Source organism: Triturus cristatus, chromosome 2_2, assembly GCF_964204655.1.
Source record: "Triturus cristatus chromosome 2_2, aTriCri1.1, whole genome shotgun sequence".
Classification (NCBI taxonomy): Eukaryota; Metazoa; Chordata; class Amphibia; order Caudata; family Salamandridae; genus Triturus; species Triturus cristatus.
Genome location: NC_140582.1, coordinates 503,630,158 through 503,647,135, shown reverse-complemented (window position 1 = coordinate 503,647,135; position 16,978 = coordinate 503,630,158). Strand labels below are relative to the sequence as shown.

General features: G+C 41.3%; 1 protein-coding gene across 1 annotated transcript in view; it reads right to left on the bottom strand.

The window, feature by feature from the left end:
* Positions 1-16,978, bottom strand: part of LOC146862426 (uncharacterized) — a 312,505-nt gene that overhangs the window by 120,622 nt on the left and 174,905 nt on the right. The gene's annotated exons all lie outside the window — the stretch shown is intronic.

Below are 16,978 nucleotides of genomic sequence, written 5' to 3'. Positions count from 1 at the left end.
ACCCCGAAGCTTGGCTCAGGTGCAAAGCTTTGCGGCATGACGTTTTAGGATCTCAGGGGCTTATTTACAAGCCCCTTGCGTCGCCGGTGCGTCACTTTTAACGGAAAAAGTAGCGTACCGGCAGCGCAAGGGGCTTGTAAATAAGCCCAGAACAGTTAGTGCTGTTCACGTTGAATGTGTTATGTGATGTTTCATGCCATACACAGCATGAGTTAAATGCACAGAAAGCATCAGTGTAATACTTGCTGTCAAAAGGAAAAGCGTCCTTAATACTATCATTGCATCAATGATGACTAACAACGTTATTCAACCAGTGCTTAATTCGTGCAGGTGGTTGCAGGTGATGAGCACCGGTACTCATTTTGGGGACCAGGATTAATTTTTCGTCACCAGACTCACGCTCAGAGCAAAATATGAAAGGGATACAAAGAGAGAAACAAAGAAAGAGAAATATACGAAACCGCCCCAAAGAGATAATACAGGGATAACAAATAGATATAACAATGAAATGAAAATACAGGAAGTGCAGTGTGGTGGAACTAAAGAGTCAAGAGGTGGAATGAAGACAAGGCAGCTTAGCTACCCTTTAACCCCAGCGTCAGCAGAGCTGGTGGTAGGCTCCTGGGAGTTTTTTTTATTATTAGTATTATTTTTTAAAACAAATTTAGCACTAGATTAAAACTTTACACTTGCTATAGTTGAGTGATTATCTATTACCTGAAAACGGTGTTGTCATTAGACTATAGATGATAATAGACCTTACTTGTCGTACACTTTTACATTTTGGTATGGCATGAAGACATACTTAAAGTCCAAAAGGGCAATTTTCCTGCCACCTGGACATATGACTGTTCAAGTTCAAGTTCATGTGACTGAGATTTTTTTGTATTTATTTGGAAAATAATCTTGTGAACAGAAATGCTGTTTATGTCTCGATGACCATGCATAATGCTGCATACACAATATTGTGGTTACACTGAAAGTTGGTGGGGATGATTGTTGAGGAATGCGACATGGATCCCGTCATGTCAGTGCAGTTGGATCATCTCTTGGTGATGGTAAGTTATTTCTATAGCTCTATATCTATATTACGGGAAATGAGGTCAAAGTGCAGCCACTGATCAAGTACACTGTTCCATTAGTGCGGTTTTGGGCCATTCAGAGAATTCCAGAGGGTTGCGCTAGGAACTATATGACGTTTGCTAACGACCTTGGCCTATAATCCCCCTACCTGGTTTTAGAAACTGCTTTATGACCTATTTTGTAGTAATGTGTGACTCACAACCCATAACTTGCAAAATGCATAGAGTACATTCTGAAAATAATAATATGAGTCTGCCCAAGGTAATGGGGGGGGGGGAGTGTTGGTGGATCACACTGCTCAGCAGCAACTACCCCAAAATAATCATGTCATATAAAAAACTACATAACATGTAACATAAGCAGTATGGTTGTATATTGCATCTCAGCGTTCTTTTGCCAATAATAAACTGCCTAGCCTATGGCCATGCGGTTTATAATGTTGCTGGAATCCTTCAATGGCAATATGGGATCATATATGATGGTTAAACTTTAAACATCCTCTCACCCTCTTTCTCTCTCTCCCTCTATCTCTCTCTCTTTGTGTGTGTGTGTGTGTATACATATATATATTCACTGAAGAAACCATAGGTTTCAGGGGCGTTATAGTTAGCTGGACTTTTCAATCGTACAAAACCATTGAAATTCCCCCGTTATAGTTAGTTGAGCTAACTATAACTTGCGCGCCCGCAATGCACTGCTGATGACGTCACATATTACATCACTCATGACATGGTCAGTGACATCACTGATGACATCTCAAATGACATCACTAATGACATCATCCAGTGAATGTGTGTTTTTCTGAAAATTACATGTGTTTTATATATGTATATCTCAAGGTCGATGGAAGAATAAATGGGTATATAAGTGTCTAAATGGATGATTTGTTTTTGAAAAATTGATTGTATAACTGACTGATTAAGTGTATCTTAGTGAATACATGGCTTAGTGAGTAATGTTTAAATATGTAAATATCTGTATCAGTCTCTCACTTTGTGTATAAGTGGCTGCATGGGTTGGTGAGTAGCTACATGAGTGTCTATATAGGTTGTTAGTTGGTTTTTTGAGTATCAATATTAGTGTCTGAGTGTCTGTATGGTTCGGTGGGGGTATTACGTAGTGCATAGGTGCATGAATGAGTGACTCACTGTTTGTATGTGTTGAAGACAGCATGTGTGCAGGACTGCATGGGTGGATGAGTGTGTGCATGGGTGTGTTAGTGAGTGAATGACTGTCTCAATAGTGTCTTTATGAGTAACTACATATGTTTTAAACTAGTATATGTGACTATTGGTGTATGTAAGTGAGTATATGTGAGAGTGAGAGATTGGAAGAGTTCCTGTATGAATAAGTATGTGTTTCTATAAGTGATTGTTTAAAAGACTAAGTATGTGTAAGTTTCTGTAGAAGTAAGTGTGGTGGTGTGTGTATAACTGTATATGCAAGTAAATGGATGTTTGATTCTTTATTAGCATGAGTGACTATGTGTGTGAGTAACTCTATGGATGAGTGGTGTTGTGTAACCGGATGTATAGGTGTATGAGTACATATGATGAGTGAGTACATGTATGAGTGACTGTATAGGACTGTTAGTGAATGAGTGAATGTGTATGTGGATCTTAGAATTACTGAATAGGTTGTTGTAACTAGTATTGGTATGTCCATTGTTTTGAAAATTTTAGTTTCTATTTTTGAATGTGTGTATCAAAGGTTATATTGGGGGAGAGGAGGTCTGCCAATCCATCACAAGGATGATGTCATCAGTGATGTCATTTGAGATGTCATCAGTGATGTCATGAGTGATGTCACTGACCGTGTCATGAGTGATGTAATATGTGACGTCATCAGCAGTGCATTGCGGGCGCACAAGTTATAGTTAGCTGAACTAACTATAACGGGGGAATTTCAATGGTTTTGTACGAGTGAAAAGCCCAAACGCCCCTGAAACCTATGGTTTCTTCAGTGAATTTCTAAGGTTTTTTAAATGCTAATTCCTAACTATAACATGCCTGAAACCTATGGTTTGTTCAGGGAATTTCAAAGGTTTTTTAAATGCTGATCTCTAACTATGCCTAAAGAGATAGGACATGAGAAGAAAGAAGAAAAAACGCACAGAAAGAAAAAAAAGAAATGCAGACAGAAGCAACAGAACTCCTCAAAGACGAAGAAAAGTGCAGGAAGAAGGATAACGTGCAGAAAGAACAAACAGAAGAGCAGAAAGAAGCCTTGTTTCAAAATCATCCTGTACCCTCAACTTTTTCAGACGGATACTGGTGGTAACTGAGTCTGACTAACCTGTCCTAGAGCCAGTGCTATGTTAAAAGACACTCAGAATACAGTGAAAACACCTACATACACTAGGGAACAGTATGCGTTGGGGTCCCCCTGTGATTAGCATGACCTCCTCTGTAAGCCCCTAGTATATAATAGGGCAGGGGATTAAAACTACCTCTTAAAACGCGCCACAGGGTGTGTTTGCACACGTCACCTCAGGCCCCGTCCCCTCCCTTCCCCACTGTGTAAACACGCCCTGTGGCCGTTTTAAGTTGGGAGATTAAGTCCCCTTGATTCCTGAGGATCCCTAGGGTCCAACTAGCCCACTAGGTACCTCCAGTAAGCGCCACAGAGCTGCGTTGCAGAGAGGTGTAAAAAGTGGCACGGCCTGGACCACCTCTCTGCAACGCAGCTCAGTGGCGCTTACTGGAAGCATCTGGTGGGCTAGTTAGCCCCAAGGGGCCCTCAGGATTGAAGGGGAATTATTTTGCCAACTTAAAACGTGCCATAGGGCGTGTTTGCACACGTCACCTCAGGCCCCGTCCCCTCCCTTCCCCACTGTGTAAACACGCCCTGTGGCCGTTTTAAGTTGGGAGATTAAGTCCCCTTGAATCCTGTGGGTCCCTAGGGGCAAAATAGCCCACTAGGTACGTCCAGTAAGCGCCATTGCAGAGAGGTGTAAAAAGGGGCACGGCCTGCACCACCTCTCTGCAACGCAGAGCAGTGGCGCTTACTGGAAGCACCTGGTGGGCTAGTTGGCCCCCAGGGTCCCTCAGGATTGAAAGGGAATTATTTCCCCAACTTAAAACACGCCACAGGGCGTGTTTGCACACGTCACCTCAGGCCCCGTCCCCTCCCTTCACCACTGTGTAAACGCACCCTGTGGCCGTTCTAAGTTGAGAGATTAAGTCCCCTTGAATCCTAAGGGTCCCTAGGGTCAAACTAGCCCACTAGGTACCTCCAGTAAGTGCCACAGAGCTGTGTTGCAGAGAGGTGTAAAAAGGGGCGTGCCTCAGAACACCTTTCTGCAACACAACTCCCTGGCGCATACTGGAGATACCTGTTGGGCTAGTTGGCCCTCAGGGACCCTCAGTATTGAAGGGGAATTAATTCCCCAACTTACAACTGGCCAGGGGGCGCGTTTGCAGAGTGCTGCAAGGAGGGGGTCTGGCCTCCGGCGCGATGCCGGTCCTTTATTTATTTTATTTTTTTAAGAAGGAGGGCTGTGTGGCCCCCCTTCTTTTTCTAATTTATTGGCCCTGGGGACCCCATCCCCCAGAGCCTGCACCCTGATTTTTTTTGTTGAAAAAAATTAATTTGGAACGGGGCCGCATGTCCCCCTCCCAAGGTCTTAATCGGCCCCGGGTCATGGCCTTTTTAAAAAAAAAATTCTTTAGGAGGGGGCTGCGTTGCCCCCCTCCTCAGGCCACTTATGGCCCCGGGGACCCCATCCCCCAGGGCCGGCCTTTGTTTTTTATTATTTAAAAAAATATATATTTATAGAAACACCTAGGACATGCTGGACAAACCGTATGTACCTATCACCATGACGATTTGCGTGATATTCATTAAAAGGCGACTATGCATACAATGAATCCACGTGGAATGTATTTACACCGCTAGTGAAGCTCTGACGTGTCTGACCCCCTACCGTGCCTAATCCCGGCGCCCCCGCTGGTGGGTACTCTCCAAGTAGACACCCTTGTCGTTTATTTATACAAACATGGGTAGCTATTGACGGGCACATTTAATGCACACGCACACCAAGCCATTCAAAGGGGATTCGACAAAAATTCGACCAAACTATGCAAGAAACCCCCCTCACGGTTAATAAAACACACATCCACCGCCGGATGTGTAATACTTTTTATTTTACTCTCTGGAAAGGAGATGAACCTCACTTGAGAGTCACAGCGTGCTCCTGGCTGAGCCCAATGCTGTGTTACACCAACCAGTGCCCGCCGGGTGCCACACACCTCTGTGTTGTATTCCACCAGCTAGTGCGTATGCTATGACACTCTCTAGCCCATGTGCACTGTAACACCACCCCGTGAATATGTCATGCCACACTTGCCTTCACACGGGTTATTTTGCCCCATCTAACGTGCCTTCCTCGATGCCTATGTTATAACGCACAGCGCTATGCCATACATATTACAATCTGGGATCCATATCTTTGTCACAGTGCATATGTAACGTTACACTCCCCAGCACATATTTTATATTACAACTTTAGAGACTAGTTAGGTTACACAACACTGCCCTGTGCATATTACACTCCAAGGAGCATATCGCATAGCACGCGCTAGTGCCTGTGCTATCTCGCGCTCTCCAATGAATCAGTCATTGCGCACAATGTATTGCATATTATATTTCACGCCCGGTTCATCTTATATCACACTTTTTGGTGCATAGTTTATACCATATACTATATCTAGTTTTCATTTTCAATCGTGCTCTCAGGACTATGTTCTATATAACACTGCGTCCACCTACCCTTTTCACGGGCATTACATTTTGCGATGGGGGGTGGAGGGTCAGGGTTTTTTTCTGCCAAGTGAGCCTGGAGTCACAGTCACAAACGTCCTCTTCTTCCTGAATAAAAGTGAGATTATGCTGCATACTTGTTCATATTTTAAGTAGTTCACACAGACACGCATTTTAAAAACAATAAAGTTCCTAATACCCACCTACTCTGAACAGTTAGCTTGCTGCCCCATCCACCTGTTCCCTATCCTCTGTTGTCTGAATCCATGGACTAGCCTCCTCCCTCCTGCCATGCATGGTCTGATGTGCTGCTACTGCCCTCCATTTAGCATGATGTACCAGTCCACTCCTCCTGCCCTCCATTGCCCAATTCTATGGCCTATCATTGACCTCCTGCTTAGCCTCTGTGCTTAGCTTGCTGCCCCTATTCTCCTTCCCCCTGCCCTCCGATGTCTTTGTGCATGCCCCTGCTCCATCCTTTTTGCCCACCATGTTCCATGGACCTGCCACTCATATCTACTCTGAGTGTTCTGTTGAGCTGCCAGTACCCTCCCCACCTGCCTAGCATTGTCAGATGACTGTAACCTTTCCCTGCCACCTCCACCCTGTCTGTCCACATGCCATGCCCCTATCCCCTTCCTCCTGTCCTCCATGGTCCATTTTACTGCCACACGCTTCTGCCCTCCCTGGTCTGTTGTGCTGCAACTGCTCCTCCTGCCTGCCCCGCGCGGTCTGTTGTGAGGCCCCTTCCCCTGAACTCTCTTGTCTGTGCCCAGGTCCTGACCCTCCCTTCTATCCTCCATGGTCCTTTGTGCATGCCCCTGCACCCTCCTTCCTGCCCATCATAGCCATTGTGCTGCCACTAACCCTCCTGCTTGCCATGCATGGTCTTCTGTGCTGCCATGGCCCCTCCCACCTTCCCTGTGTGGTCAGCTAGCTGCCCCAGACCCCCTCTCACCTTCCCTCCATGTTCTGTGTGTATGCCATCATAGTCTCACTGTTGCTCTCCATGGTGTGTCTTGTTTCTAGTGCCCATCCTGCCTGACCTCCATGGTCATCTTGCTGCTCCTGCCCTGCCCCCTCGCCCCCAGCCCTCTGTTGCCATGTGCAGACCCCTATTCCCTCCCTCCTGCCTTGTCTGTTCCATTGTAATGCCCCTGATCCGTCCCTCCTGCCTTTTATGGTCTGTTATGCTGCAGCTTTCTCTCCTGTCTGTCCATTATGGTCAACTAGCTACCATTGCCTCTTTCCCCTCTGTTCTCCATGTGCATGGTCCTGTCCTCTCCCTATTGCTTTCTATGGATTGTTGTGCTGCACTCTCGTCCCGCATGCCCTGTGTGGTGTATTGTGCTGCTGCAAACCCTGATGCCTGCCCTGTAGGGTCAGTTTGGTGCACCTCTCCATGTCCCTCCTGTCCTCTGTTATCCGAGTCCATGTCCCTACCCCAATTCCTCCTGCCTACCATGATCCAATGTACCATACTTGAGAACATTTTGAACTTGGTAAGAGGATGATTTTGAAAAAAACTGGGGTATTGATTTTCCCCTTTGAGTTACATTGAAAAAGAGGAGATTGTAGACAGGAGACAGATCAAATAAAGCCCATTTGAGCTTAAAAACATTGGACGTTTCCTGGCTGAAACGGGTCTGTTGGCATTTATGGTTGCACTACCACTGCCTCTTCCTTCTGCCCACAATGGTCTATTATATTGCCACAGCCTCTCTTGCCAGTCCTGTATTGTTGGTTTGTTGCCCCTGCCCCCCTTTCCACTGCCCTCCATAGTCTGTTGTGCTGCCACTGCCCTTCCTGCCTGCCCAGTGTGGTCAAATTGTTGCCTCTGCACTCTCCTACCTGCCTTCAATTTTCAGAGTGCGTGCCCCTGGCTTCTGCCTCTCAACAGTATCCCAATGAACAACTAAATTGCTAACATTCTATATTTTTTACAAAAGTGTGGAACGCCTGAAGTCATCTTGATGTTATCAAAACTGTAATACCTAGAGCATTTCCTTTAGAAATTACATATATGAGAGGGTCTTATTTGCATCAAAATTATGGTTAGTGCTCTAAAAAACTAAAATTAGGACACATTTTCTGAGTTTTCAAATAGCGACAAAGAACTTTTAAATTATTTGTAATCTTTATGTTTTTTATCCAGTTGACCATTTGATTAAATGTTGCACTTAGGGGAGAGGTTGTGGTGTTACTTCCAGAGCTGCAGACTTTGCAACTGGGGAACCAGGTTGGAGTTTCTGCTTCAGCTCAACATTCTGTGATTCTGGTCAAATCACTTAATCTCTACTAAGAAGGGGAACCCCTGAAAAATTATACAGGCAGGTGAAGCAGGGGAAATATGAAACAACCAACAAACAAGATACCTGCCAAAGTGATAGTGAAAAGGCCCTAATAAGGGTCCTAATAATAATAATGGCCACCCAGGGTGGCAGACCAACAACAGGAATTAAGACAAACACAAGTCCAATACAGGTAGGGTTTAATCAAACTGATCAATCAATTTATTTTTCTATATTTTACAACCCATTATATCATGTTAACATCGGTGTATTACAAAATATCATTCCATAGTTCAACTGAGTATGATGTTTCTGTCCCACACACCTCATTCACAAACAGCAATCATCCTATCATACATTCCACAACAAACTCATTCTATATATCAAAAACACACAAATTGTATCCATCAGGTAAAAGGACATCAACAAAATAAATCTGCCATATATTGGTCAAATAACAAGGTGGCAGTGGGTATCCACAATGAAGGGGTAGTGAAGTTTCAATTGCCCGGTAGTCTTTAAAAAATGCCAACGTGCGTTTTGGTGTCAAGCCCCAGCCGGGGCTACACCTTCATCAGGGCGAGGATGGATCAGTAGTGTGGGACAAGCACACCTACAATTATAAAATAAATGTTCAAAATAAAATTCATGCATTCAAAGTCAATAATTCAATGGTTAACCACTTGTTTTTTTCAAATTAAATTCTCAACAAGTTAGTTTCTCAATTCGGGTCTGCCACAAAGGTCAGGCTCATCACTATAGTGGGTATAATATACTAGGAAACTGGAATAGACTGCGCTATAAATATGCAATGCCTAAAGAGTAATGGAGTGGTATATAAGGAAGATTCATCACATGAAACAACATAGTGACTGAACAGGAGATTTTGTAGAATCTGCAAAGCCATGTGATAAAATAGATAGGATATAACACCACGAAAGATGAGGAAGAAAAGTTCCACAATATAGGTGAGAAAAAGAATAGAGAACCACCCAGTTCGCGTGATGAGACAAAAAATAATAATACCGAAGAATTTTTGTGAGACAATTAGTCCCCCATCACCAATAAAGGGGCATATATATAGTGCCATGGATACCTGATACTGGAATTCTTTTAGGTGGATCAAGAAATGGTAAATGCCACTCAGGATAGGTGGCAGCTTCAGAGGCGGAGAAACCGCCTTAAAATACTTCTAATGAGCAGAATCAGGGACACTAAACGTCAAAGGAGGAAAAAACATAATAATGAATATAGAGATAATAACTGCACTAGCAATCCCAGTTACACATACGGAGCATGTGTGGGTAGTAAGGGTGCAAAGACACCTACCTATCGGGTTCCGCTACGTTAGTATCCCGAAAGGGAGGGGAGGAATCACGGTGGTCCAGAAAACGGGCAAGGTCGTGCTAAAAGTGATCTCGAATAGTTTAAATGTAACCAATGCTCATGTAAAGCACACCAATACCTGACAAGTCTGAACTATATAAAACTGCAAATACACAAAAAATAAGTGTTTTGCACACTTCTGTCATTGGGCTACATGTGGGCTACATCTGGGTGATATTTGTGCTGCATTTGGGCTCTTTTGTCTCTGGTGGCCATCTTGGGAGATTTATTTGTTATGAAGTTTCTTAATTTCCTCATTTACTGCAGTCTCCTCAGTAGGAAATACTTTGGTTCCATCAAGAAGGCATTCAGATGTGTCCCACATTTGCCATAAATTCTGAATGTTAGCACTCTAGTTGCTCATTAGATCACTGTAGTAAAGCTACTGCTCACCAGGGAAGTCTGCTGCTGGTATTCAAAGTGCATGTTTCAGCCTGCATGTCAGAATCTTTTTATGAAATAGAAGAGGATTTGAGAAGTCAAAATGTGCCCTAATTTTTCTTTCTGCAGCACTAATCATAATTTCTATGGCAAAATGAACCCCCTCATTTTGTTCCTTTGTAAATTAAATGTTTTAAGTGTTACCACTTTATTCCAATCAAGATGGCTTCAGGTGTGCCATACTTTTGTCATAAGTAAGACTGTTAGCGCTCTAGTTGTTCGTTAGAACACTCTGGGACATTCTGTCATTGGGCTATACTTGGGCTACATCTGGGTGATATTTGTGCTACATTTGGGCTCTTTTGTCTCTGGTGGCCATTTTGGGAGACTTATTTGTTATGAAGTTTCCTAATTTCCTCATTTACTACAGTCTCCTCAGTAGGAAATACTTTGTTTTTTACTTTGATTCCATCAAGAAGGCATTCAGATGTGTCACACATTTGCCATAAATTCAGAATGTTAGCACTCTAGTTCCTCATTAGATCACTGTAGTAAAGCTACTGCTCACCAGGGAAGTCTGCTGCTGGTATTGAAAGTGCATGTTTCAGTCTGCATGTCAGAATTTTTTAATGAAATAGAAGAGGATTTGAGAAGTCACTCAAAATGTGCCCTAATTTTGTTTTTCTGCAGCACTAATCATACTTTCTATGGCAAAATGAACACCGTCATTTTGTTCCTTTTTAAATTAATTGTTTTAAGAGTTACCACTTTATTCCAATCAAGATGGCTTCAGGTGTGCAATACGTTTGTCATAAGTAGGACCATTAGCACTCTAGTTGTTCTTTAGAACACTCTGGGAAGATGCAGTAGAACACAAAGGAATCAACTGACAGTCTCTGCCCTTGTTGGATGTACACGTTTTACTGAGAATGTCAGACTTCATTCTTACATGACTGAGAAAGATAATGTGAATTTACAGAAAATATGCTCTCAGTTTAGCTTATAGATCACCTTCCAAACCTCTGTGGGAAAAGCATGAGAAAATAGTTTTCTCTCAAACATGATTCATGATGTCACAGCAGAAGGCTTTTTCACATGGTAAAATCACCTTAGAACACACCACAATTCCTAGAATGAGTATGGTACCATCAACAAATGATTTATAATGTAACTAAAGTCTTAAAACCTTCTATTAACTGCAATGCTTTTTAATGAGGTGCTATCATGTATATTGGTCCCAAGATGGCTGCCAACACTTCTTGGATGAAGTACTGACAGCCAATCAGATCTCACGATGAGATGTGTGGTTAGGCTCCGCCCAGATATATCTATCTTTTAAACTCAAATTTTCTCAGGAACTACTGAACGGATTTACACCATTTAAGCAAAAGGCACGAGTCTGAACTGAGGACTACCTCTGCCAAATGTGGTGTAATTCCGTTCAGCAGTTCGGGCTGTAGCTGCGTCAACAGGTCCTATGGGAAAATGCATGGGGAAAACGTGTTTTGAGACCCCTCTTTTTTCTCGGCCCCCGCTTGACGAATCACCGTGAGATTTTCAGGATAGGAGCGGACCAGAGCTTGCCAAAAGTTTGGAAAATTTTACGAAGAATCGTCAATCAGCGCCAACGTTATTCCAAATAGAATGTTGCGGATTTCCTATGGAAAATAGGTCCTAACTATAACTACCTACTGGCGACCGCCAGTAGGTAATATATATATATGTATATATATATATATATATATATATATATATTTTCGCTACCGATTCCTATTTCATCCAAAGAAACCAGCCCTCACGGGGTCAGATTGCAGCATATATCCTTTATTTCGAAAGCATAACAAACAAACTCGTTTCGGAGCTTGTCCTTTGTCAGTGTTTGCAATTGACGAGCTTCAGCAACCTCTTTTAAATCGTCACAGTTATGGTCATGAAAATAGAGGAGGGTGATATTTGTAAAACTATCGGCGCCATTTTATAATGGTGTTTAAGTAATGGCATTGGTGCTCAAGTTTAGTATTTATATAAACATTTCACACTTCATAGTATATACAACCAATTTGTGTACCATGATGATCATGAATATAATCAATGTGCCATTGAAACTAATTCATCTTGCCGTGTATCGGTTTAAGGTAGTCACTCACTCGTGAATGCCTGAACCCCCTCTAAAAATTATTATGCCGCGTATCAGCTTATTTTTGAATACCCCTGTTGTGACACAAATAAAAAATCTTATAAACCACATGTTTAAAGATCATACATTTTACTTAAAATCTGTTGGTCATATCACACTCTAGGTCCCCAGATGTACTGTTAATTCTTCCCCACTATTGAGCCCATAGGGGATCTTTGTTTGGAGGTCAATGATATAACGTGACTCTAATCGTCTCAATTTCAGAACCCTGTCTCCCCCTCTGATGTTCACTGGGACGCAATCAATGCTAAAAAACTATAATAGATCCCTATTACTTTTATGTTTAATAGCAAAGTGCCTAGCGACCGGGTAATTTAAGTCCTTCTTTGCTATAGCACGCATATTCTCTAAAACCCGTACCTTCACACAGTGTATGGTGCTGCCTATATATCTAAGGCCACATGGGCATTTTAGGCAATAGGCAGCATGCGTAGTCTGGCAAGTCATAAATTTATTAATTCTTTTTCCTGTTTTTAATCCTTGCATTTCATAAGTGAACACTCGTTTACTGAAGGCACAGGCCTTACATTTACCACATGGGTAAAACCCTCTCAGCTCATTTAATGTTCCCTGACGTGCAGATACGTTTTCTAAATGGCTATGAACCAGATTGTCTTTTAATGAGCGTGCTCTTTTGAAAGTAATTAGTGGAATCTTTGGAATATCTGCTCCAATTATCAAGTCAGTCTTTAGTACATGGCAGTTCCGTTTCATGATCTTTCTAAAACTATCTGCATCCTCTGAATAAGTTGTCACCATGCGAAATTTACCTTCATCTTGTTTTTTCTATTCTGATTTATTAAATAGGCCTTCTCTTGCTAGTTGTTTTACTTTCCTTAAGGTGTTTTCCAAGAGATCCTTCTGATACCCTCTGACTATAAATCGATTCAGGCTTTCTTCTGCTGCCGAATTGAAATCGCATACTCTTGAACAGTTGCGTTTCAACCTGAGAAATTCCCCATAAGGGATGCTATTTTTAAGTTTTGGTGGGTGACTGCTCGTGGCATGCAATATACTGTTGCCGGCCGTAGGTTTTCTAAAAAGGGCCGTTGTCAATTTCCCTTCCTGTATTTCCACCCTAAGGTCCAGATAGTTCACTGCCACTGAACTGATCTCACCCGTAAACCGTAAATTGACGTTGTTATTATTCAAATGAATCACAAATTCCTCTGCTTTAGTCTGCGACGCCTTCCAAATTAGGAAGAGATCGTCGATGTATCGATACCATACCACTATTTCATCCGTCCAATTTTTATTGGTCGGTGCCCAGGCCACCTGCTCCTCCCACCAGCCTACGAATAAATTCGCATAGCTGGGGGCGAAGCAGGTGCCCATCGCAGTCCCAGATGTCTGCCTGTATAAATCTCCCTGGAAGAGAAATATGTTATTTGACAGACAGAATTCAATCAATTCAAGTAACATCCCATTATGTTTAACAAATTTCAGTGATCTTTTCTGTAGAAAATATTCCACGGCATTTAAACCTTGTACATGATTTATACAGGTGTATAGGCTTGTAATATCTAAAACAATAAGCAAATATGATGGGTGCCACTGTATCCCTTCAATATGTTTGAGAAAGTCAGTAGTATCCTTGATATAGGACGACAGTTGCAAGACTGACTGAAAAAGAAAATTGTCAATAAATCTGGAGAGATTTTCTGTTAAATTCCCTAAAGAAGAGACTATAGGTCTCCCTGGTGGTCTTAAACTGTCCTTATGTACTTTTGGAAGATAATAAAACGTTGGTAATATAGGATTCATTGATCTTAAAAATAGGTATTCATCCGAGTCCAACATTGATTTCTCATGCCATTTATTTATTAACGTTAGATAGTCTGAAATACTGTTTTGATATTTTTCTTTAGTTGTTAGTTCATAGCATTCATGATTTCTCAACTGCCGGAGGGCTTCCTCCACATATTGTTCTCTAGGTATGAGGACTATGTTGCCCCCCTTGTCCGAGGGCTTACAAATTATGCCAATTATGCCAAATTCATCATCGCTGCTTTCTGCAAATCCGTCAAGTTCTTTCTCGAATTTGAAGCTTTTTTATTTTCACGAAATTTAATCAGGTCCTTTATTACCGCATCTGAGAATGTATCAATGGAATCCAGTGGCATTTGAGGTAGAAACTGAGATGGTGGTTTGAACGCACTTGCTGGTGCCTCTTGCTCTATACCAAAGCCTCTAATTCTCTGTGTTATTGCTCCGCTTTCATCCATACTTTCTATTGACATTCCTTGACGCAATTCTTCCAACACTTCTAAAGTAGTCAGATCATTGCCTATCAGTAAATCAGTTTCTCTTCTTTGGGATTTAAGCTGTCTTGCTTCCCTGATCGTAGGCTTTAATTTAAAGTACTTATGTAATTTCAGTTTTCGCACAAACTTAAAAAGATCTATTCGTGTTTGTGTAAATTCTAGACGACTTTGAGGGCAGAAGGTTAACCCCAGTTGTAGAACCGATTCTTCCATGGTGGTAAGGATTTTGGGAGTCAGATTAATGATGGTTAGCCGATCAACTCCTGCTACCATTTGCCTCCTCTCTTGTTTCTTATCGCCCTTGTTGTCTTGTTGCCTCTGCCCCTTCCTCTTCCATCCGCCCCTTCTAGTTTGCCTTCTCCTTCCGGGGGTTTGCTCTCTCCTCCCCTCAGCCATGACTGGCGGATAACATTGAACTCCAATTGAAAAGGGTCTTTTGCTGTGCTTCGGAGGGGCCTGCCACCTCATCTTCCGATTGTTCGTTTTCCGTTACATCGGATTCAGATGTTTCTACTATGGCTGATGGTGTACTCATGGTTATTTTCTTTTTGGATATCTCTCTCCTTGGTTCCTCAAATTTTTTTGCAAAAGTTAATATTCTGCCCATAGCATAGTCTCTCTCGTCGCGCTCGAATTTTTCTTGTTTTCTTTGTTTAATTTTTAATTCATATTGCATTGTGTTTGAAACTGTAACTACTGTACTTAAAAGTCTATTGCCTATTTGCAAAGTATTTAAACTAAAGTAGTTCATTCTGAGAAAGTATATTTTGTATTGTAATGTATAATGTAATTATAATGTAATTACAAAAAGAAAATATCTAAAAATAAATAGTTTAAAAAATGTTGTAAATCAGTATAAAACAAATCAGTATAACAATTAATACATTAAAAATTGTCATTTACAAAACCTTTGAAATTCACTGAAAAAAACATAGTTTTCAGGCCTGATATAGTTAGGAATTAGCATTTAAAAAAACCTTGAAATTCACAGAAAAAACCATAGGTTTCAGGCCTGATATAGTTAGGAATTAGCATTTAAAAAACCTTAGAAATTCACTGAAAAAACCATAGGTTTTAGGGGTGTTATAGTTAGCTGGACATTTGACTCGAACAAAACCATTGAAATTCCTCCAATATAGTTAGTTGTACTAACTACATCTCGCGTGCCCGCAATTCACTGCTGAGGATGTCACATATTACATCATTCATGACATGGTCAGTGACATCTCAAATGACATCACTGATGACATCATCCACGTGACAATCAGATACACCTCATCATACACTAGTATAACCTTTCATCACTCACTGTAAAATACAGAGTGCCAGATTTAAAACCATTGACACACCAATACAAGTTTCTAAACGCCCACTCAGTGATTCCTAGATCTATACACACATCTAATCACTTACCTATAGATTCACTCATACATGCTGTCAATGATCAATAGAACACTATCAAATATACTTATACATCTATATCGACATTACACACCAGCACACATCCTAATCACTTATGAAGTCATTCTACTCACTTATGCAAACAATGGATCATACTTATTTGTACTTAGCTATACACTTATAAAACACCACTTCATCTATTCATATAGATAATAACTCATACGTAGTGTGTTATAAAATCACTATTACAAGTATACAGTTATCCATACAGTCACTCATGCAATCACTGAGTCTTATGTATACTTATTTATATACAACAACTGACACATACACTGGCTTTTATTTTTCTAGTTTGTTGGACATGCACCATTGAAACATATATTTGCTCATCGCCACACCCATAACGATATTCACTCACCCAAACAACTGTTATAACATGTAGTTTTAACTTCAGATACCTACTGAATCAACTATTCACACATCTTTGGGCAGTCACACCCCCCCCACCGAACCACACACACATTCACTCTCCCATACAAATACTCAGTTAACTAATCAATAACTAAAATAGACTTTCACATAGCTAGTAACCAACTGGAGAAGCAGTTTACACAACAACTGACAAAGTGATACAGATATTCACACAGTTTAATCACTATCCAATATATTTAGTGAGACACTATAAATTAGTCAAGTAAACAGTCAATCACACTGCTACTAAATCCTCCATCCAGATATTTATATTTATATATCCACTCATTCTTCAATGCAAATTCCTGTTTATATAATACATATTTAAATAACTAACCGAACCACATTCACTGGATGATGTCATCAGTGATGTCATCAGTTATGTCGTTTGAGATGTCATCAGTGATGTCACTGACCATGTCATGAATGATGTAATATGTGACATCATCAGCAGTGGATTGTGGGCGCGCGAGATGTAGTTAGTACAACTAACTATATCGGAGGAATCTGAATGGTTTTGTTCGAGTGAAATGTCCAGCTAACTATAACACCCCTAAAACCTATGGATTTTTCAGTGAATATATATATATATAGATATATAGTAAAAGTCTGTGATCATTAGAGCAGTGTCTGCTGTCCGTTGTTGGACGTTTATAAAGTTGATGCAAAACCTTATTGTTATTGGAGCATACGCGAAGTTTGAATCATGTGGTGAACATTGAACGCTTATTAAAAAAAACACT